We start from the raw sequence: 24,008 nt of genomic DNA, 5'->3' as shown, positions 1-24,008 counted from the left end.
TGAATTTAGCGCATTATTAAATAAGATAAAAAATTGTAATCGTTGCCCAGCATATGTATAAAAAAAAAATATATATATATATATATATATATTATTTCAGGCCTAAACTGATCAGGTGAACAGACAGTAGAATCTTTTATGTCTCATGTCTAAAGTCTCTTTCACTTTTCAACATGTTTCAAATATTTGACATTCAAGAAGGAACATTTCCAAACTCTGAGTTCATCGATTCTCTAATCTTGTTCCAAAAGGAGTAGATGAGTTTATCTTTCTGTTCCCAGAGTCAGAACTAAACATGGAGAAGCAGCGTTCAGTTGTTCTGCTCCACATATCTGGAACAAAGTCCCAGAAACCTGCAGGTCTGCTGAGACCCTCAGCTCATTTAAATCAAGATTGAAGACTTTTCTGTTTGCTGCTGCCTTTAATTGAACCACATTCAATTAATATATTCATCAATTTCCTGCATTTCTGCATTTTACTACTGAATTTTATTTCTTACACTGTTTCTTTAATTGTTTTTAAATCTCCTTTTCTTTTGCCTTGTGTTTTGATGCTTTTAATGGTTTTATGTGAAGCACTTTGAATTACCTTGTTGTTGAAATGTGCTATACAAATAAACTTGCCTTGCCTTGCCTTATCGTTTTCATCATATTTGTCTCAAATGTGTCGTTATTAACGAGGAGAGAGAGAAATGTTCTTGTTGGAGTTTCTTCATGCTTGTGAGGGAAAAACAAGCGGAGAGTTTGTTCAGCAAACATGAACTTAAAGTAGAATCTACTTTGAGATGTTTCCTCCACAGCAGCAGCAGCTCTCGTGAAGACATGGCAGCCTCTCATTAACGGCCACGCTGCTCTAAACCCACTCATGCTCCTGAGATGTGACCTTTGAGAAAAAGCCGTTGATTGCAGCGTTCTTCACTTCAACACATCGCCACAAATAACCGCAGAGAGGAAGAGAAACAGGAAGAGAAAGAAAGACAATCAAACAACGACGCTAACGACAGCGAGAACACAGAAGTGACCGCGGAGGGTCAACGGGTCACAAGCAGCCGTGGTGATTGTGAGTTCTGCTCTCGTTGATGAGTTCATAATGGGGATCTACTGATGGAGGATGTGAGAGAGAGATGGGAGAGGGAGAGAGATGAGGGGGAGAGATGGAGAGAGAGAGAGATGAGGGGGAGAGATGGAGAGAGAGATGGGAGAGGGAGAGAGAGATGGGAGAGGGAGAGAGATGAGGGGGAGATATGGAGAGAGAGATGAGAGGGATGGGAGAGGGAGAGAGATGAGGGGGAGATATGGAGAGAGAGGAGAGAGGGAGAGAGATGAGGGGGAGAGATGGAGAGAGAGATGAGAGAGGGATGAGAGAGGGAGAGAGATGTGAGAGAGGGATGGGAGAGGGATGAGAGAGATGAGAGAGGGAGAGAGATGAGGGGGAGAGATGGAGAGAGAGATGGGAGAGGGATGAGAGAGGGAGAGAGATGAGGGGGAGAGATGGAGAGAGGGAGAGAGATGGAGAGATGGAGAGAGAGATGAGAGAGGGAGAGATGGAGAGAGGGATGAGAGAGGGAGAGATGGAGAGAGAGATGAGAGGGATGGGAGAGGGAGAGAGATGAGGGGGAGATATGGAGAGAGGGATGAGAGAGGGAGAGAGATGAGGGGGAGCGATGGAGAGAGAGATGAGAGAGGGATGAGAGAGGGATGAGAGAGGGAGAGAGATGAGGGGGAGAGATGGAGAGAGGGAGAGAGATGGAGAGAGAGATGAGAGAGGGAGAGATGGAGAGAGGGATGAGAGAGGGAGAGATGGAGAGAGAGATGAGAGGGATGGGAGAGGGAGAGAGATGAGGGGGAGATATGGAGAGAGGGATGAGAGAGGGAGAGAGAGATGAGAGAGGGAGAGAGATGAGGGGGAGCGATGGAGAGAGAGATGAGAGAGGGATGAGAGAGGGATGAGAGAGGGAGAGATGGAGAGAGAGATGAGAGGGATGGGAGAGGGAGAGAGATGAGGGGGAGATATGGAGAGAGGGATGAGAGAGGGAGAGAGAGATGAGAGAGGGAGAGAGATGAGGGGGAGAGATGGAGAGAGAGATGGGAGAGGGATGAGAGAGGGAGAGAGATGGAGAGAGAGGAGAGAGGGAGAGAGATGAGGGAGAGATGGAGAGAAAGATGAGAGAGGGATGGGAGAGGGATGAGAGAGGGATGAGAGAGGGAGAGAGATGAGGGGGAGATATGGAGAGAGATGAGAGAGGGAGAGAGATGAGAGAGGGATGGGAGAGGGAGAGAGATGAGGGGGAGAGAGATGAGAGAGGGATGGGAGAGGGAGAGAGATGAGGGGGAGCGATGGAGAGAGAGATGAGAGAGGGAGAGAGAGATGAGAGAGGGAGAGAGATGAGGGGGAGAGATGGAGAGAGATGAGAGAGGGATGAGAGAGGGAGAGAGATGAGGGGGAGAGATGGAGAGAGGGATGGGAGAGGGAGAGAGATGAGGGGGAGAGATGTAGAGAGGGATGAGAGATGAGGGGGAGAGATGGAGAGAGAGATGAGAGAGGGATGGGAGAGGGATGATAGAGGGAGAGAAATGAGGGGGAGAGATGGAGAGAGAGATGAGAGAGGGATGTGAGAGGGAGAGAGATGGAGAGAGAGATGAGAGAGGGATGAGAGAGGGAGAGATATGGAGAGAGAGATGAGAGAGGGATGGGAGCGGGAGAGAGATGAGGGGGAGAGATTGAGAGAGATGGGAGAGGACGAGAGATGAGGGGGAGAGATGGAGAGAGAGAGAGATGAGGGGGAGAGATGGAGAGAGAGATGGGAGAGGGAGAGAGATGAGGGGGAGAGATGGAGAGAGAGATGAGAGAGGGATGGGAGAGGGAGAGAGATGAGGGGGAGATGTGGAGAGAGAGATGAGAGGGATGGGAGAGGGAGAGAGATGGCGAGAGGGATGAGAGAGGGAGAGAGATGAGGGGGAGAGATGGAGAGAGAGATGAGAGAGGGATGGGAGAGGGAGAGAGATGAGGGGGAGATATGGAGAGAGAGGAGAGAGGGAGAGAGATGAGGGGGAGAGATGGAGAGAGAGATGAGAGAGGGATGAGAGAGGGAGAGAGATGTGAGAGAGAGATGAGAGAGGGATGGGAGAGGGATGGGAGAGGGATGAGAGAGATGAGAGAGGGAGAGAGATGAGGGGGAGAGATGGAGAGAGAGATGGGAGAGGGATGAGAGAGGGAGAGAGATGGAGAGAGGGAGAGAGATGAGGGGGAGAGATGGAGAGAGAGATGAGAGAGGGAGAGAGATGAGTGGGAGAGATGGAGAGAGGGATGAGAGAGGGAGAGATGGAGAGAGAGATGAGAGGGATGGGAGAGGGAGAGAGATGAGGGGGAGATATGGAGAGAGGGATGAGAGAGGGAGAGAGAGATGAGAGAGGGAGAGAGATGAGGGGGAGAGATGGAGAGAGAGATGAGAGAGGGATGGGAGAGGGATGAGAGAGGGAGAGAGATGGAGAGAGAGGAGAGAGGGAGAGAGATGATGGAGAGATGGAGAGAAAGATGAGAGAGGGATGGGAGAGGGATGAGAGAGGGATGAGAGAGGGAGAGAGATGAGGGGGAGATATGGAGAGAGATGAGAGAGGGATGAGAGAGGGAGAGAGATGAGAGAGGGATGGGAGAGGGAGAGAGATGAGGGGGAGCGATGGAGAGAGAGATGAGAGAGGGAGAGAGAGATGAGAGAGGGAGAGAGATGAGGGGGAGAGATGGAGAGAGATGAGAGAGGGATGAGAGAGGGAGAGAGATGAGAGAGGGATGGGAGAGGGAGAAAGATGAGGGGAGCGATGGAGAGAGAGATGAGAGAGGGAGAGAGAGATGAGAGAGGGAGAGAGATGAGGGGGAGAGATGGAGAGAGATGAGAGAGGGATGAGAGAGGGAGAGAGATGAGGGGGAGAGATGGAGAGAGAGATGAGAGAGGGATGGGAGAGGGAGAGAGATGAGGGGGAGAGATGTAGAGAGGGATGAGAGATGAGGGGGAGAGATGGAGAGAGAGATGAGAGAGGGATGGGAGAGGGATGATAGAGGGAGAGAAATGAGGGGGAGAGATGGAGAGAGAGATGAGAGAGGGAGAGAGATGGAGAGAGAGGTGAGAGAGGGATGAGAGAGGGATAGAGATGAGGGGGAGAGATGGAGAGAGAGATGAGAGAGGGATGGGAGAGGGAGAGAGATGAGGGGGAGAGATTGAGAGAGATGGGAGAGGACGAGAGATGAGGGGGAGAGATGGAGAGAGAGATGAGAGAGGGATGGGAGAGGGAGAGAGATGGAGAGAGAGATGAGAGGGATGGGAGAGGGAGAGAGATGAGGGGGAGAGAGATGAGGGGGAGAGATGGAGAGAGAGATGAGAGAGGGAGAGAGATGTGAGAGAGAGATGAGAGAGGGATGAGCGAGATGAGAGAGGGAGAGAGATGAGGGGGAGAGATGGAGAGAGAGGAGAGAGGGAGAGAGATGAGGGGGAGAGATGGAGAGAGAGATGAGAGAGGGAGAGAGATGAGTGGGAGAGATGGAGAGAGGGATGAGAGAGGGAGAGAGATGGAGAGAGGGATGAGAGATGGAGAGAAAGATGAGAGAGGGATGGGAGAGGGATGAGAGAGGGATGAGAGAGGGAGAGAGATGAGGGGGAGATGAGAGAGGGATGAGAGATGGAGAGAAAGATGAGAGAGGGATGGGAGAGGGATGAGAGAGGGAGAGAGATGAGGGGGAGATATGGAGAGAGATGAGAGAGGGAGAGAGATGAGAGAGGGATGGGAGAGGGAGAGAGATGGAGAGAGAGGGATGGGAGAGGGATGAGAGAGGGATGAGAGATGAGGGGGAGATGGGAGAGGGAGAGAGATGAGAGAGGGAGAGAGATGAGTGGGAGAGATGGAGAGAGAGATGGGAGAGGGAGAGAGATGGAGAGAGGGAGAGAGATGACTGGGAGAGATGGAGAGAGAGATGAGAGAGGGATGAGAAAGGGAGAGAGATGAGGGGGAGATGGGAGAGGGAGAGAGATGGAGAGAGACAGTTGTCGTGACCTGTGGCTGATGTTGGCATATATACCCATAACTTTTGAACGGTTTGAAAGAGAGTAATTTAGGCGACGGTAATCGTCTCGGGTCGAATCACGAGGCTGATTCATGTATTCCTCCGCCATGTGCGATCTATGCTCCGTGATGAGAGAGCCATACAGCGATCATAGTTCGTCGATTTTTGGCCAAAATTGTGGCAAATCTTCTAGATATCTTCCAGATATGATCTTAGTTCATGTATAATTGTGTTTGCAGTGTTTACAATGGCTGGTATGATGATGTTGCTCAGACTTTTCGGACTATTTTTTTAATATGTCTGGGCTATTAATTATTTTTCTTCGTGAAAAATGCATTCTACGACACGCTGAGTGCTTACCACCAGGTGCTCTCGGGTCCAAAGTTAAGGCTCATCTTACTGGAGCGGTAACAGGTTTAATGCCAACACATTGATCATTCAATTCAAAGTCACATTTAAGTTTGAAAGAGGGGAGGATGGAGATAAGGAAGCAGGATAAAAGGATGTAGGAGATAAGGAAGTAGGAGACAAATCTATAGAGAAGAAGAACTAGAAGGAGCTGAGACTGTCACAAAGCGGGCCGAGCGGCCTCGACAACAAAGGGAGATGCATTCAACGAATCACTTTAACAAATTATTAATTTTAAAGTAACTTAAAAGACAAAAATAAACTAACAGTGCCGTGATGTGAAGTCAGTCATTTCAGTGTAAGTGAGTGTGTGTGTGGAAACTGTATATGCAGTGTTGTATAGAAACAAACTCTCAGGAAGGAGAGAGAGACCAACAGACAGGGCCAGAGCTGCTAATGGCCTCAGGTGCTTCCACTCTGCTGACGACCCTCTGCCACACACACACCTGGCAGGAGAGCAGCAGAACCAACAGCCAACAGGGCAGAGAGGGTCATCACAGGACTGAGTTAAGAGCACACACACACAGAACCAGGGTGCTGATCAATGCATTCGTTTGGTGACACAGACACAGACACACACACACACACAGCTCAGGTAATCTGGCCAAGATTAGTAGTGTGCTTCATGCTCCACCGACCCTGTCTGTTCTTCTAATTACACACGCACACACACACACACACACTCCATATGTCCTCTGTTGGCTCTTGTTATCTGCTCTGGTGGGTGAATCACATTCACTTCTACTCTATTGGTAAGGAAGGCAAAGTGTGTGTGTGTGTGTTTGTGTGTGTGTGGAGCTCATTAAGAGGAGCCAGCAGACTTCAGTGACTTCTCTGTTCTCTGTCCAGTCTCTAACTATTGATGGGGGGGGGGGGGGGGGATGTAAATGAGGATGAAAGGAACAAGAAGAAGATGAGAAAAATAAAACCAGACAAACTGAAGAATATAGTTAGAATATATAGAATATAGACATGAAGTGAGTCAGGAGGAGACAGGGATACAGATGAGGAGTCATTGGGTACGTCTCAAGTCTCTTAATTGTCGTTTCCTCGTTCCTCTCTCCTCGCATGGTTTCCTCCATGCATCCCTGTGGGAGGGACTAAGACGCAAGGAAAGGACCCAAGTGAGGGAAACGGGGATGCAGTTAAGAGACTTGAGATGTACCCATTGTCTTTTATTTTGGCAGGAAGTGCTTCTTTATTCCTATGAAAGAGAAACCAAACACTATCCCAGGATTCCTGTACTGTGAGATTGATCACGAGGAAGCTAGAGCTCCTCAGAGTCCACCTGAGAGACCTTCATCAAGGTCTCCTTTCATATGTTCATCATGTCCTCATGAGCAGTCCATGTGGGTTTGGACAAACGATTATCTTCTCTGTCTGTCTTTCATCAGTCGTTCTGTTCATGGATAGATTCTCTCGATTTCTTCTGTTCCTGTCTCTATCCGCCTACCGTGTCCTCTCAGAGAGACGCTTCGAACTTCCCACTTTAGCTTCATAGTTTTACTTCATACATTAACTTTATACCTTAACTTAATAGTATAACTTGATCTTTCAGTTTAATACTTCTACATTACCTGACTTGAAACCACATCAGCAGCTTTCCAGTGAGTCACCAACACATCCAGACTTGTTCACACAGGAAGTTATTGGTCTGTGACATTTACATGTTAGTGTTTTAAAAGCCGGTTTGTCTCATTTTCTCTACAAAGTCCTGCTTCTGTTTCACTTGAAGACGAGCAGGATTCAATGAATCTGATTCTGTGTGTTCTCAGATTCATGCTGTGAGTCAATACTCCCCATGAAGCTGGTGGGACACGGAAATCACTGACACACACACACACACACACACACACACATGTACACAGATGTACATCTACACTCATGCACACAAAGACACAGTATGTAAAGGTGCCGTGACATTTAGAAAGAAGGGTCTCAGCACAAAGACAAACACGTCCTCTCGTCTCTTCGATCTGCAGACAAAGAAATTAACAAGAAAACCAGAAGCGACCTCAAAGACTTTCTTCTCTTCTGAGTTCAGCTGAACGTACGATGAGCTGCTTCACTTCCTATTCATTCTAAAGTCTCTGTGTCTCGTGTTGTTGCAGAAATCCTTTCAATCCAATAGAAACTTGTGGCTCCTGCACACTTTACTGTGCATCATGTTGAGTCTCATGTCACTCATGTTCCTGATGCATTGATCATTGTTTCGGCTCACAGCTGCAGTCACAGCTCTCTAATGGAGGCTTTTATTCTGGTAAATTTACAATGTACGTACTGTAAAATAGTTTATGGTCTTTCTGACTTCATATGAACCTTTCTTACCTTTAACATCCAAAACAAGGCGGTTCGCTTGAAAACTAATGTTTCATGTCTGACAGACAAAAGGACAAAACTCCCCTCTTATCATAAGAAACCCAAAGAAGAGACACCACCATGATGCTGACTGTTTCAATGACAGATGATGTTCTCAGGGACAAAGGAGAGGTCTTAGAACCAAAGATGATGTTCCGAGGGACAAAGGAGAGCTCTTAGAACCAAAGATGGTGTTCTGAGGGCCAAAGGAGAGCTCTTAAAACCAAAGATGATGTTCTGAGGGACAAATGAGAGCTCTTAGAACCAAAGATGGTGTTCTGAGGGCCAAAGGAGAGCTCTTAAAACCAAAGATGACGTTCTGAGGGACAAAGGAGAGCTCTTAGAACCAACGATGACGTTCTGAGGGACAAAGGAGAGCTCTTAGAACCAAAGATGACTTTCCGAGGGACAAAGGAGAGCTCTTAGAACCAAAGATGACGTTCGGAGCGACAAAGGAGAGCTCTTAGAACCAAAGATGACATTCCGAGGGACAAAGGAGAGCTCTTAGAACCAAAGATGACGTTCCGAGGGACAAAGGAGAGCTCTTAGAACCAAAGATGACTTTCCGAGGGACAAAGGAGAGCTCTTAGAACCAAAGATGACGTTCCGAGGGACAAAGGAGAGCTCTTAGAACCAAAGATGACATTCAGAGGGCCAAATGAGAGCTCTTAAAACCAAAGATGATGTTCTGAAGGACAAAGGAGAGCTCTTAGAACCAAAGATGATGTTGTGAGGGCCAAAGCAGAGCTCTTAAAACCAAAGATGATGTTCTGAAGGACAAAGGAGAGCTCTTAGAACCAAATATGACTCAGAGGGACAAAGGAGAGCTCTTAGAACCAAAGATGACTCCGAGGGACAAAGGAGAGCTCTTAGAACCAAAGATGACTCCGAGGGACAAAGGAGAGCTCTTAGAACCAAAGATGACTTTCCGAGGGACAAAGGAGAGCTCTTAGAACCAAAGATGACGTTCTGAGGGACAAAGGAGAGCTCTTAGAACCAAAGATGACATTATGAGGGACAAAGGAGAGCTCTTAGAACCAAAGATGACATTCTGAGGGACAAAGGAGAGCTCTTAGAACCAAAGATGATGTTCTGAGGGACAAAGGAGAGCTCTTAGAACCAAAGATGATGTTCCGAGGGACAAAGGAGAGCTCTTAGAACCAAAGATGACTTTCCGAGGGACAAAGGAGAGCTCTTAGAACCAAAGATGACGTTCTGAGGGACAAAGGAGAGCTCTTAGAACCAAAGATGACATTCTGAGGGACAAAGGAGAGCTCTTTGAACCAAAGGTGACGTTCTGAGGGACAAAGGAGAGCTCTTAGAACCAAAGATGACGTTCGGAGCGACAAAGGAGAGCTCTTAGAACCAAAGATGACATTCCGAGGGACAAAGGAGAGCTCTTAGAACCAAAGATGACGTTCCGAGGGACAAAGGAGAGCTCTTAGAACCAAAGATGACTTTCCGAGGGACAAAGGAGAGCTCTTAGAACCAAAGATGACGTTCCGAGGGACAAAGGAGAGCTCTTAGAACCAAAGATGACTTTCCGAGGGACAAAGGAGAGCTCTTAGAACCAAAGATGACATTCAGAGGGCCAAATGAGAGCTCTTAAAACCAAAGATGATGTTCTGAAGGACAAAGGAGAGCTCTTAGAACCAAAGATGATGTTGTGAGGGCCAAAGCAGAGCTCTTAAAACCAAAGATGATGTTCTGAAGGACAAAGGAGAGCTCTTAGAACCAAATATGACTCCGAGGGACAAAGGAGAGCTCTTAGAACCAAAGATGACTCCGAGGGACAAAGGAGAGCTCTTAGAACCAAAGATGACTCCGAGGGACAAAGGAGAGCTCTTAGAACCAAAGATGACTTTCCGAGGGACAAAGGAGAGCTCTTAGAACCAAAGATGACGTTCTGAGGGACAAAGGAGAGCTCTTAGAACCAAAGATGACATTATGAGGGACAAAGGAGAGCTCTTAGAACCAAAGATGACATTCTGAGGGACAAAGGAGAGCTCTTAGAACCAAAGATGATGTTCTGAGGGACAAAGGAGAGCTCTTAGAACCAAAGATGATGTTCCGAGGGACAAAGGAGAGCTCTTAGAACCAAAGATGACTTTCCGAGGGACAAAGGAGAGCTCTTAGAACCAAAGATGACGTCCTGAGGGACAAAGGAGAGCTCTTAGAACCAAAGATGACATTCTGAGGGACAAAGGAGAGCTCTTAGAACCAAAGATGACGTTCTGAGGGACAAAGGAGAGCTCTTAGAACCAAAGGTGACGTTCTGAGGGACAAAGGAGAGCTCTTTGAACCAAAGGTGACGTTCTGAGGGACAAAGGAGAGCTCTTTGAACCAAAGGTGACGTTCTGAGGGACAAAGGAGAGCTCTTTGAACCAAAGGTGACGTTCTGAGGGACAAAGGAGAGCTCTTAGAACCACTCTTTCCTAAAGTTACTTCTGATTGGAGGAACATTCTGCAGTTGTGCTCCAAAGTTAACAGAGTTGAATGTTGATGAGTTTTGCTTTAACTCTCAGTCGTTGGTTTCATGCAGAGAAATGTAATTAAGATCCAGGAAAAGACATCTGCTGCTGCAAGAAGTCCTTTTAATCCCATTCATCCAAGTCCTAAAGCCACAGGGGCCTGCGTGTGTGTGTGTGTGTGTTGCAGAGGAGTTTTCAGTGTATTTCTATATTTCAGGTTATTTGTTGCTTATTGTCTTTCTTTATTTCTTACATCTGTTTGCGTGGAGATGAAGGTGACTTTAATGGCTTTTCTGAAAAGAACAAAGTGTGGACTTCTGAGTGAGTGTGTGTGTGTGTGTGTGTGTGTGTGTGTGTGAGAGTGTGTGTGTGTGTGTGTGTGTGTGTGTGTGTGTGTGTGTGTGTGTGTGTGTGTGTGTGTTTGTCTTTGTATCCCGGTGGGGACTTCGACCTGACTGCACACAGACCCATGGGGACTCGTGTCACCGTGGGGACAAAAACTGAGGTCCCCACCGGCAAACCCCTCCTACAAGCTTCAGAACAGTGTCTAGACATGCCCCATGTAGTTTTCTCAGAAGTCCCCTGGAAACCATTTTCAAGAAAAAAATGTGTGTGTGTGTGTATGAATGCTCCCCTAGTGTATACACACTAGTACTGCAGTCCCCATGAGGTAGGCTGTTCTTGAAGTGTGTATCGCTGTTTGTCCACTCTCTATTGCCCCCTATTGGTCAAAGGTAGTATTACAGTTTGGGAATACACTTTAAATGTGTCTTTTTGACCAAAGATAAGCATGAATGAAATGCTACATTTGATAAAAAATAAATATATGTATAAATAAATAAATACACAAATACTTAATATTAATATTGATATTATTTATATTGCTATAGTTTTTTAAAAATTTGCATAAAAACAACGATAACCATAATGTATATTGTCTATATATTTCTCATGTAAAATGCCTGTTTTAAGTTTCTTCCATACAATTGTAATGATATTTTACCACAATTCATTATCTCATCATTGATATTATTGACAATAACAACAACAATTATAATAATAGTCTATATTTGATTTATTTTGCCATGTCAGAGGTGTAAGATCAATAAGGTCTTGTTTTGTTGCACTGCTTTTTTAAAGCTAACTTTTAAACAGTGCTCACTGTTCAATGACAATGATATTGATGATAACAGACAAATGCAGGTTTAGAGTTGTATCCATAAACATAAAATAGGAGTAGAAAAGACATTTTCCTTTAAATCAATACAGCAGGATGGTTTGAGGGGCGGCCATTTTCATGTGTACACTTACTATTGCAATCGTTATATTAGGCTAATCTCCGTGTAAACTACATATGGCAAGTTGCGGACTCACTGAGGAGAGGTTTTGCAGTAATGACTGAAAAGACAAGGGGAGTAGTAACATCACAAAGCATAGAGAGTCGCAACTTAATGCTTCATCCACACACTCTTGTACAGCGTGGGAAAGCACATTGATATAGCCAGATGCCGTTCTTGAAGTCGGAGAAAAATAAGTCCCATTACTCCCATTATTCATTCACTTGTTGGCGTGTGTGTGGTGGGTTAGGGTTAGGGTTAGGGTTAGGGTTAGCAATGTCTTGCTCCTTATTTATTTATGTTTTATGATTTTGGACTCTACAAAATTAATTGAATTATTTATTTATTATATCTTTAAGCATGTTATAGCATTCTGTGTCAGTTTTTGATTTGATTGTTCTATTATTATACTATTCAAATGCTATGCATCTTCTATAGTAGGTCTATAATACGCCAACTGAAACAGTATAGGGTTACGGTGGTGTGCTTGTATATTTACCCATAGTGTTAATACTTAAAGTGCTTTCCTGTTATTTGTAGCCTATAGTATCACTCTAAAACATATTTTACTGTACGATGCCTTCAGCCTGAAATCAACAGGGTGTGAGCTATTTATTCAGGTTTTAGGAGCAGCATATCAGACAGGATATATTACGCAGCAGGATAAAGAGTCGTGAATTTCTACATTGAATAAAATATACTAGGATAGTTTGGGTTTGGTTGTCCTCCAAGGATATTTGAATATTTTTGACTTAAAGTATGCAATTTGACATCATTTTGGACCACTATTACGACCATAGATAACGCTGCAAAAGCTAAAAAATAAACTTTCTGTATAGGGAGTTAGGGCGAGGGACTGTTAGACCCAGCGATGCTGCTGGCCACCAGCCCGCTGTTGTGACCATCTTCTGTAACTAGTGAAGCATTTAAGCATAGTGGAATTAGCAAGCTAGCTAACTAGCCAGTTGTCTAGTTTGCTAGCCAGCTTGCTAATTTAACAATGCTTGAATGCTTCCCTATTTACAGAAAATTAGCCACCCAAGTTGCTACTCATCTGGCTGGTGCTGAAAGTGGGCCCTTCTACATTTCACTCTTTGGTGTACCATGATTTATTTTTCGCACCAGCAGTTCTCACAAGCAGCTGCGAGCTCATAATGCTTTTCTGACCTCTTCATATCAGTTTCTCTGGATGAATCATGATGGCAATTCATAACAGTGCAGTGCCAGTGTTTTTGCACCGTGCTTAAGTATGCTTAGTATGATTTTACAGGGCAAACATTTCCAGAAGAAACAAAAGGTCAGACAAAGCCTGTGATACATGTAAATAATGGAATAACTCCCTGCCTGCTCAGGAGAAAGATAAGCTACCTAGCTCAGTAGCTAGCCATCTGTCTCTGGAGCTAAGTCTGCTCTCTTCCAAGCTGCAACAACACTTAGCCACACAGACGTGCGTTGTCATAACAACTAACTCTTCAATAGACCACGGAAAACCGTAAAATGTATTTCTATGGTGGCACCCCTTGTAGCTAGCAAAGCTCATTGTAAGTTGTTTTGTAACAACTAGCTATATGGTGGCTACAGGCCTCATTTTTTAACTCTTACTTTGAATATTCCCGTGGTGACCTTCTGATCTAATGCATGGAATCTGAGGATAAAACTCTCTTGCGCACAACACTATATATATACTATAGGAAGAACTTGGAGCAACATTGCATTGGGGTAAGGATAAAAACCCTGACTTTTTGTCCCGCCCTTCCGGACTGCCGAGTTACGATTTTCCAAAGTTCTGTACAGTTTCCCGTAGTGATTTATGGCATTTTGCAATCATTTGGCTTAAATAGACGTTCAGTTAATACCTAGAAAGCAATGGGCTAGCATGCTGACAATTTCACAGTAATTAAATCTTTCCACATAGATTGAGTGGTATGAAAATCAATGGGAAATTCCGTACACCTTTCCTGTAGTAATTTATGGCATTTTGACTTTATCTTGACTTTATTTGGCCTAATTTCCCCAGAAAAGAATGGGCTAGGAGGCTGACATTTTCACAGAAATTCAAGCTTTGCCCATTCATTAAATGGTATGAAAATCAAGTGGAAATTCCATACACTTTCTCCATAGTGAACTATGGATTTTTGACCTAAGTCGGCCTAAATTTGCATAGAGAACAACGGGCTAGGACCCTGAAATTTTCACAGCCAGTCGACCTTTGGCCAAAGACCACGTGGTATGAAAATCAAGTGGAAATTCCATACACTTTCTCCATAGTGAACTATGGATTTTTGACTTAAGTCGGCCTAAATTTGCATAGAGAACAACGGGCTAGGACCCTGAAATTTTCACAGCCAGTCGACCTTTGGCCAAAGACCACGTGGTATGAAAATCAAGTGGAAATTCCATACACTTTCTCCATAGTGAACTATGGATTTTTGACCTAAGTCGGCCTACATTTGCATAGAGAACAACGGGCTAGGACCCTGAAATTTTCACAGCCAGTCGACCTTTGGCCAAAGACCACGTGGTATGAAAATAAAGTGGAAATTCCATACACTTTCTCCATAGTGAACTATGGATTTTTGACCTAAGTCGGCCTAAATTTGCATAGAGAACAACGGGCTAGGACCCTGAAATTTTCACAGCCAGTCGACCTTTGGCCAAAGACCACGTGGTATGAAAATCAAGTGGAAATTCCATACACTTTCTCCATAGTGAACTATGGATTTTTGACTTAAGTCGGCCTAAATTTGCATAGAGAACAACGGGCTAGGACCCTGAAATTTTCACAGCCAGTCGACCTTTGGCCAAAGACCACGTGGTATGAAAATAAAGTGGAAATTCCATACACTTTCTCCATAGTGAACTATGGATTTTTGACCTAAGTCGGCCTAAATTTGCATAGAGAACAACGGGCTAGGACCCTGAAATTTTCACAGCCAGTCGACCTTTGGCCAAAGACCACGTGGTATGAAAATCAAGTGGAAATTCCATACACTTTCTCCATAGTGAACTATGGATTTTTGACTTAAGTCGGCCTAAATTTGCATAGAGAACAACGGGCTAGGACCCTGAAATTTTCACAGCCAGTCGACCTTTGGCCAAAGACCACGTGGTATGAAAATCAAGTGGAAATTCCATACACTTTCTCCATAGTGAACTATGGATTTTTGACCTAAGTCGGCCTAAATTTGCATAGAGAACAACGGGCTAGGACCCTGAAATTTTCACAGCCAGTCGACCTTTGGCCAAAGACCACGTGGTATGAAAATCAAGTGGAAATTCCATACACTTTCTCCATAGTGAACTATGGATTTTTGACCTAAGTCGGCCTAAATTTGCATAGAGAACAACGGGCTAGGACCCTGAAATTTTCACAGCCAGTCGACCTTTGGCCAAAGACCACGTGGTATGAAAATCAAGTGGAAATTCCAAACACTTTCTCCACAGTGAACTAAGGATTTTTGACATAAGTCGGCCTAAATTCGCATAGAGCACAACGGGCTAGGACCCTGACATTTTCACAGCCAGTCGACCTTTGCCCACAGATTAAATAGTGCGAATATCAATTGGAAATGGACTGTGTTTATTTCACCCAACAGAAAGGATTCGAACCAAATGACACTTATCTTCCCAAGTGGCCGAAAGCCAGTTTACACCAGTCTTTTCTCTAACTTTTTATACTTTAAAACGGGGTAGAGTTTTGAATCCTTTTCTCCTTCAAAGAGGGGCTCGTCACCATTACATACCTATAATCTGGACGTCGTAACTGCAAATTAAGGTCCCCAAAAACAGCCACAAAGGGCTTAATTGGGGCCTTAATCCCTTATATTAGTGGATTTTTTGACATATGCAAGAATGGCCATAACTTCTCAAATATGGATCCCAGAACCCACATATTGTGGACACACATTGTGGACTAGGCCTACAATAGGATCACCTGAATAAAATCCCTCTAGATTATCTAGAAAAGATTTTTGCCTGTATCAAACTCCGACTTCAGCATGGGGTACACGTCCCTAAACTGTACACCCTGTCGCACTCTTGGTGAGATTAGACCAACTTTTACTTCTGAAGATGTCAGAGCCCTGCTTTTTTAATATGTTGTAGACAAGCCCCAATGAGGCACATTCAAGTTGGATGGGACTCCCTAGCACTTAGCATGCCTGCGCGGGAAGAGGGGCAGTTGGCCTACATTTGAATGGGGCATTTTGAACGATAAAATGAATGGAAAGTGATTACCCAAACGGCCCATCCTTCAACTAGTCATAACTTCTCACAACATGGTTGAATTTGATGGGATATTATGAACTGGGTAAACTGGGTGAGATGGGTGAACTGGGTGAGATGGGTGAACTGGGTGAACTGGGTGAACTGGATGAGATGGGTGAACTATGGATTTGTCACCGAACTCGGCCCAAATTCCCATAGAAAGCAATGGGCTAGGACCCTGAAAATTGAACGGTCAGTCGACCTTTGGCCGATGACCATGTGGTATGAAAATCAAGGGGAAATTCCAAACACTTTTCCCATAGTGAATTATGGATTTCTCACCGAACTCGGCCCAAATTCCCATAGAAAGCAATGGGCTAGGACCCTGACAATTGAACGGTCAGTCGACCTTTGGCCAATGACCATGTGGTATGAAAATCAAGGGGAAATTCCAAACACTTTTCCCACAGTGAATTATTGATTTCTCACCGAACTCGGCCCAAATTCCCATAGAAAGCAATGGGCTATGACCCTGAAAATTGAACGGTCAGTTGACCTTTGGCCAATGACCATGTGGTATGAAAATCAAGGGGAAATTCCAAACACTTTTCCCATAGTGAATTATGGATTTCTCACCGAACTCGGCCCAAATTCCCATAGAAAGCAATGGGCTAGGACCCTGAAAGTTTAACAGTCAGTCGACCTTTGGCCAAAGACCATGTGGTATGAAAATCAAGGGGAAATTCCATACACTTTCTGCGATGGTACACTTTCTGCTATGGTAAACTCCGTACACGTAGAAATTACGGCCTTTTGACTCAATTCTGCCTAAAGACACCTAGAAAACAATGGGCTAGGAGGCTGAAATTTTCACATTAAGTCAACCTCTGCCCCAAGATGAAATGGTCTGAATATCAACGGGAAATTCTGTACAGTTTTCCCATAGTGATTCATGGCATTTAGCATTTATTTGGCTTAAATAGACGTTCAGTTAATACCCCTAGAAAGCAATGGGCTAGCACGCTGAAAATTTCACAGTCAGTCGGCCCTTGGCCACAAACCACGTGGTATGAAAATCAATAGGAAATTCGGTACACTTTTCCCGTAGTAATATATGGCATTTTTCTTCATTTTAAAGTTATTTGGCCTAATTACCCCATAAAACAATGGGCTAGGACCGTGAAATTTTCACAGTCATTCCATCTTTGCCCCATCGTTAAATGGTATAAAACTCAATGGGACATTCCAAACACTTTTGCCATAGTGAACTATGGATGTCTCTACCCAGATGACACTTATGTTCCGACATGGCCTTCAACAGTCTTTTCTCTCAAAATGTCCACTTTAATTTAAAGTAGAGATTTGATTCATTTTCTCCTTCAAAGAGGGGCTCGTCACCATTACACACCTATAATCTGGGCCTCGTAGCTGCAAGTTAAGGTCCCCAAAAACAGCCCCAAAAGTCAAAATTGAGGCATATGACCTCATCTTTCGGCCTGTTTTGGCAAGTGAGAAACGGGCCATTAAATCGTAGTGAAAGGTTGGAACTGCCTGATTTTTGCATAAATCAGTCGCCTGTGATAAGGTGATGCAGGATCTAAAGCGAGATATCTGTAGAACCTTGGGAAAGCTAACTTCCGGTAGCAGCATGCTAACGACTTGAATCCAATTGAACCTTGAAGAGGGTCCTGTTTTGTCCATCATATGTGAATTTCATCAAAGAAGGCCATTGACAAGTGTTTTAAAATTGATCAATATTAAAAAGTGGTCACAATCCAGATTTTATCGGTCTTTTCTCAAACTTTTTATACTTTAAAAAGGGGTAGGGTTTTAAATCCCTTTCTGCCTCAAAGAGGGGCTCGTCACCATTACACACCTATAATCTGGGCCTCATAGCTGCAAGTTAAGGTCCCCAAAAACAGCCACAAAGGGCTTAATTGGGCTCAATTGGGGCCTTATTCACTTATATTTTGGCATATGCAAAAATGGCCATAATTTCTCAAATATGGGTCCTAGAACCCCCAGATTGTGCACACACATTGTGGACAAGGCCTACAATAGGACCACCTGGAAAAAATTCCTCTAGATTATCCAGAACTGATTTTTGCCTGTATCAAACTCAGACTTCAGCATGGGGTACATGTCCCTAAGCTGTACACCCTGTCGTACTCTTGATGAGATCAGACCATCTTTTACTTCGGAAGATGTCAGAGCCCTGTTTTTTTAATATGTTGTAGACAGGCCCCAATGAGGCACATTCAAGTTGGATGGTACTCCCTAGCACTTAGCATGCCTGCGCGGGAGGAGGGAATTGGCCTACATTTGAATGGGGGATTTTGCCAGGATAAAATTAATGGAAAGTGATGACCAACTGGCCCATCCTTCAAATAATCATAACTTCTCACAACATGGTTGAATTTGATGGGAAATTGCTTGGCAACATTCCCCTTGATGACTTGAATAGGAAAATATTGCGGAAAAATCTGCAGACCCTCTGGAATGCTATCTCCTGTTAGCAGCATGCTAATGACTTGAATCTAATTGTACCTTGAAGAGGGTCCTCTTGTGTCCATCATATGTGAACTTTAGCATAAAAAGCCATTTACAAGTGTTTTTATTGCACCCAACAGAAACAGCAACATGTACACATCATTAACAGTCTTTTCATAATATGTTAGTTAAATACACATATAAATACTTCTGTTGAATACAATGGCTTGTAAATAGTTGTAGTTTCTATTTTATGAATATCAATGGTTGTATAATTTTTTAACAGTTCAAAAATGCTTCTATTACTTAACTTCATTAGAAATGCTTGTTTCATTTCAATGTCCTTTTTTAATTGAATTTTTTTTTTTACATACTTTATACTAAATTCTAGTTGAGCAATAAAGTCTCAACTTAAGCAGGTATTTTATGTAATCCTTCCGTTTTAGTAATTACTATTACCTGTCTAAGTTATTAACAACGGCTGCAGACCAGGCCGAGCCTCAGAGCTCCCTCATGCTGATCGTGACCGAAGGAGTGGGGGATGGGTGAGGTTACGGTGGGGACAGTCAATGTCATGTTCTGTGTAAAGTACCTTAAGTTTCATTGCTGACATTACACAAAACCTGACGTTTACCATCATCATGGGGACCATGGCGTGGCCCCTCCCCCATCAGTGCATGCGCCCGTGGAGAGGTGACTCACTGCCTCAGACTGTCGAGCGGCTCCACACACATGTAACTTGACGGGCTAGCTGTGGAACCTGGATGGAAATGGTAAGTTTTTAATTATTGTCCTTGCTCCTAATGTTGGTACATGTACTGCCATATAAAAAGAGCTGTTGCAATGTGCTGGAAGTTAACCGAGATGGACAGCTAATATTAGCTAACACTAAGCTAACATGTGCAGCTAGCATGTGCAGCTAACAGAGCTGTGAGTGGAGCTGGGTCTGGATAAAGGTGGAGGTCTGAACAGACGTGAGTGCAGCTTCCTGCTGTCACAGTGTTTTAACACATTGATATTCAGGCTAAATGTAGCCTCTGCTCCAAGGAGATGAACTACAGCAACAAGGGCTCACATGTCCTCTCATCACACTGTTCACTGTTTCGGGCTTGTCACCTTTTTCACTCATGAGTTTGCAGGTATGCGATCTGAGACCAGCCTACCGTTAACGGAAGGCTGGACAACTAATTACAGTTAACTACAAATGGATAATTTACACATCGTGGGGCTTTTTTAGTCACAAAATGATATTTAGATATTGTTTAGAATTTATATTTTATCATCATTATCTTTTCCCACAGAACGTGAATATTATGCTCAACAAAGAGACATATTTGACATATTGAATCAAGGTTAACTTTTAAAAAAAGTATTTCTTCACATGTAAGCAGATATTGTAATTCAAATAACCATGGGTATTGAAGTAGAATATTTAGCCTCATACTTTCAGAAATAAGTAGATCACCTTACTATAATGCAGCCTATAAGACCAGAACAAATTACTTTTAATTTCAGTCAAAATGTAATAATAGCAGCTCAGGCAACAATTTTAATTACACAAAATTCTACCACTGCAGCTTGAAATACTGAGAAAGTCTTTTGTAATAGTGGAGAATATTATACTGAATACTTCAGGGAGTCTATTGGTTTCAATCCCAAACTGATCATACTCTCAGGGTTTAAATCATATAACTATTTAAAAATAGTCTAGACGCAAATGAAACACATTTTGACCCATCAAAGATGATGTTGAAGTTATTAGTTCATCGTAAACCATATTAACATTTCTATCCTCTAATATATTTGCAGGCGCTGATGTGACAGATGGCTTTAACCCTGAACAGACCAACGAGGTAGGATATGTCATCTTCTTTGGGTTCTTAATTGACAGTTAACCTGCTCGACTGTGAATGTCGAACAGAAATCAAAACAATGCTAGAGTAATTCATTTCTTACAGACTACAGCTAGTTAATCACACATATTAGACTTCCATTATTACGACAGTGTTTCCCACAAGGAGAAATTAAATAGTTTGCACTGCAGCCACTTATTCATAATGTCTGATGAAATATAAGTTGTAGTATTTGTTGTTTGGTTGTGTATTATTTTATTTATGTAAAACAGTGTCGATTGGTAGGTAGGTAGGTAGACTGGTAGGTCGACTGATAGGTAGGCAGACTGGTAGGTTGGGAGCCTGTCTAAACATTACAAAAAAATGATTTGTTTTTCAGGAAGAACACCAGCGGTCCAGTGACAATACCGATATTCTTGACCCCACTCCAGCTGATGTCGATGAGGACACAAGTGTTCCAGAGCTCATGAGAACCGACAGTGGAGTTGTAAGTTTATTTGCAAAACTTCACATTCTAACATGAAAAGGGCCATGACATCTGTCAGTTTACAGGAATCAGGGTAATATTTTCAGAGGCTGTGATGATTATTGAAAGCGGTAATGTGAAGTGCCACTACGAGACAAAGCACAACTCTTTTGAGCTAACGTCTCGCATCTCAAATAAAGGCACAGGAAAATAAACCTAAGAGCCCAGCACTCAATTTCTTTTCTAAACATGTTGCCTAGTTTTAGTCTATTGTTTTGTCTTGACATTTATTATTGTTAAATGCTTGTGATTTTACAATGAAGAATATCCAAGTCTAATCCTTTCTTTTTTTAAGCTCAACAGACAAATGCTCAGAGACAAAAGAGAACCTCTATCAAGTTCTGAGTACAGTGATGAGGATGATCCACATCCAGCCAAAGGTAATATTTCGAGTAAATGTGAGGATTGTGAAAATTTCTGATAAAATATTTCTCTTGGAAAGAAAGCACACACTGTCCAGGTACATTGCTAGCCTTAATCATTTGCATGCCTTTTACCTTGCCTGTATTATTTATTGATTTATTTCCAATCACTTTCCCTAATACAGTTTCCTTAAAATACCACATGAGTGTTTATTCTGTGGGCACCAACAGATTGTAGACACTATTTGATTGGATGTATGAAATTAATTGAAAGTCTGTTATTCTCAGTTTTGCTTGTGTTTTAATAGGTAGTTTGGATGAAAAGATGCTGGTTGGAGAGGCCTCTGGTCAATCACACACAAAAAAAGGTAATCTTTTCAAAGTTTTTCAGTTTCTCACCTAGGATCAAGTTATTTAGTGAGTCCACTGACATGAGAATACATTTTATAGATTCCCTATCCAAAATAGAAATAAACTAATAAACTATCATGTATCGTTATGTAGTATGTAACTTAGTTAATACGTGTATTAAGTAGTTCAAATGAGCTCCACCTTTACCAGCTGCAACATTAAAGTGATACATTCATTAATGCATCGATAATTATTATCCAATGATTTCAGCCTACTATAAATATATTATTTTGTCCATTCTGCATAGTGAGTATACTTTAACTTTCAATATTACTCTGTGCGTTTCTATCACGCACCTGGTTTTTGTGTGCCCAGGTTTTGAGGCTAATGAAACACCATATTAAAGTAACTGGCATCATTACGTAAGGAAATATAATTTCACATCATCCAGTATATTGAATTCAGAATCATCTATGTAAAGGACTCATTTGTTCAGGTCAGTAGATCTCATCTAGTCCTAAATCACATAATGTCCTCTGGACTAAATGGACAATGACCAGTTGTTTTAAATGAAGTACTCCACTTGTGTCATGTAATACTGAAGCTAGTGTTAGTAAACCGTGTCTTTGTTCATACTTCTGCAACTACCGTCTATATTTCTGCTGCGAGTTCTATTTTTGTATTAGACACTGTTGCTCCAAATACTTATGTTACTGCAACTACAGGTTGTTCTACTCGTATTTTGTGTACTGCTACAGTCAAGATCGATACAACATTATAGCCTCAGTACTTGCTGGTTTTTGAATAACATTAAATTACTGTCTCATTTTATTCAGGGTCATCACAAACAAAAAAACAGAAGTGGACCAACGACGAAATCCAGGCTGTGGAAAAAACACTCATGGACCACATCAGATCTTGGAAGGTTCCTGGAATGCATTCAGACGTCACCACTAGCTCTCAAAGGAAGGAGGTGGGAGGCAGTGAAATTTTACACAAAAAACCGAATTGATGCACTAAAGCGAAAGTCTTTGCAAGAAAGGTAAGCTTTTACATTTGTGCACTATTGTGTTCAGATGGAAGACTACAGGTACAATCTTTGCTGGACATTTATGCACTTCTGTTGCTGGACGTTGTTCAATATTGTCAAATGGAAGGTTTAACAGGTTTTTTGTTTTTTTTGAAGAATTCATAATCGTGCCTGTTCTCTTTGACATTCCTCGTTTTCTTTGTTAAATATTTGAATATTTCTATTTGCGTTACGGCATTAAAGTTGTACGAATCTATTTTGTGATACACAAACATATTTTCGTTGTATTTTTTGTTATTTAAAACCATTTCACTACACTTAAAAAGTGTACATTGCAGTGCAGTTGTAATAGAAGTTGTACACAACAGTTGTGAGGCATTGAAAGGTTTTGAAACAGTAAGTGTTGAAATAATGTTTACAGAATTACAATTTAAGTATTGTAGTAGTCAAGTAGTCAAGTTCAGTATTTGTTTTGCAAGTGAAATACTACTTTGAAATATTATGCTGAGAGCATTGCAGTTGTGATACTGTGATATTCAGCTCCATCATTTGTAGGTTTTTTTTTCAACTGAAATACAAAGCACTGAATATCACAGTATCAAAACTGTAATGCTTTCAACTGTAATATTCAGTGTACTATATCTGAAAAATGCACAGAACTTTGAAATAAAGCTGTGAAGTTTGAACATTTGTGATTCTGATCTGACATTTACATTGAGTGGAGTTCAATATACACAGATGAGTCATTATACAATTACAACATTTAATGGTGAATCCACAAATGCAATATTAAATGAATTAACAAAATATAATACAGAAACAACTCTTTTTTTAAAATAAAGCTCTAGTTTCTATAAACTTACCCTCCATTGAATACCTTATATAGGCTTGAATACCTTATATAGGCTTGAATTCCATATATAGGCTTGAAAGACACATTTTTAACAGTGTCCCCTGGTGGTGGTTTGTATTATGACATGATAGGAGCGTCCCCGCTGGGATAGAAACACCAGACAAAAATTCAGTTTTTTAAATTTGAGAAGTTTTGATACTTGAGTTGATATTTTGGTTCCCAGGACCAAAACAAAATTTATGTGATGAAAAGTATGCCGTTATTCCATTCAGAAAATGAGGTCCCCACGCGTAACCTCTACACAGGCGTCCCCACCATGTAGCAAAAACGTGTATGTGTGTGTGTGTGTGTGTGTGTGTGTGTGTGTGGAGGCAATGAACCAATTTAAAGCCATTTTCGAAACTAAGAGTCTGTGATCATTTGATGAGGGAGCTACTCAGTAATATTCCATTCTTCATTTTTTATTAATGAGGTGAATCTAAGAATATCATGAAGTGCTTCAATGAAGGCTCAATGTATGTGTGTATGTGTGTGTGTGTGTGTGTGTGTGTGTGTGTGTGTGTGTGTGTGCGTGTGTGTGTGGGGGGGGGGGACTCATTCAATTCAATTCAATTCAATTTATTTTTGTATCGCCCAAAATCACAAATTACAAATTTGCCTCAGAGGGCTTTACAATATGTACACGTTTGACATCTTCTTGTCCCGGAACCC

At 42.6% G+C, this 24,008-nt stretch overlaps 1 protein-coding gene and 1 long non-coding RNA gene across 2 annotated transcripts in view; both read left to right on the top strand.

Moving 5' to 3' along the window:
* The window catches only part of ptprt (protein tyrosine phosphatase receptor type T), a gene marked incomplete at its 5' end in the record, with an annotated part of 300,839 nt that overhangs the window by 107,775 nt on the left and 169,056 nt on the right, over positions 1–24,008 (top strand). The gene's annotated exons all lie outside the window — the stretch shown is intronic.
* LOC306775411 lies at positions 20,550–22,825 on the top strand. Its single transcript, XR_013771876.1, has 4 exons — positions 20,550–20,662; positions 20,997–21,081; positions 21,372–21,431; positions 22,251–22,825. It is a non-coding gene; the product is annotated as an uncharacterized lncRNA (long non-coding RNA).

Source organism: Melanostigma gelatinosum, assembly GCF_949748355.1.
Source record: "Melanostigma gelatinosum genome assembly, chromosome: 3".
In the NCBI taxonomy this organism is placed as follows: domain Eukaryota; kingdom Metazoa; phylum Chordata; class Actinopteri; order Perciformes; family Zoarcidae; genus Melanostigma; species Melanostigma gelatinosum.
The sequence above is the reverse complement of the archived record's forward strand: the minus strand, read 5'-3'. Positions and strand labels throughout refer to the sequence as shown.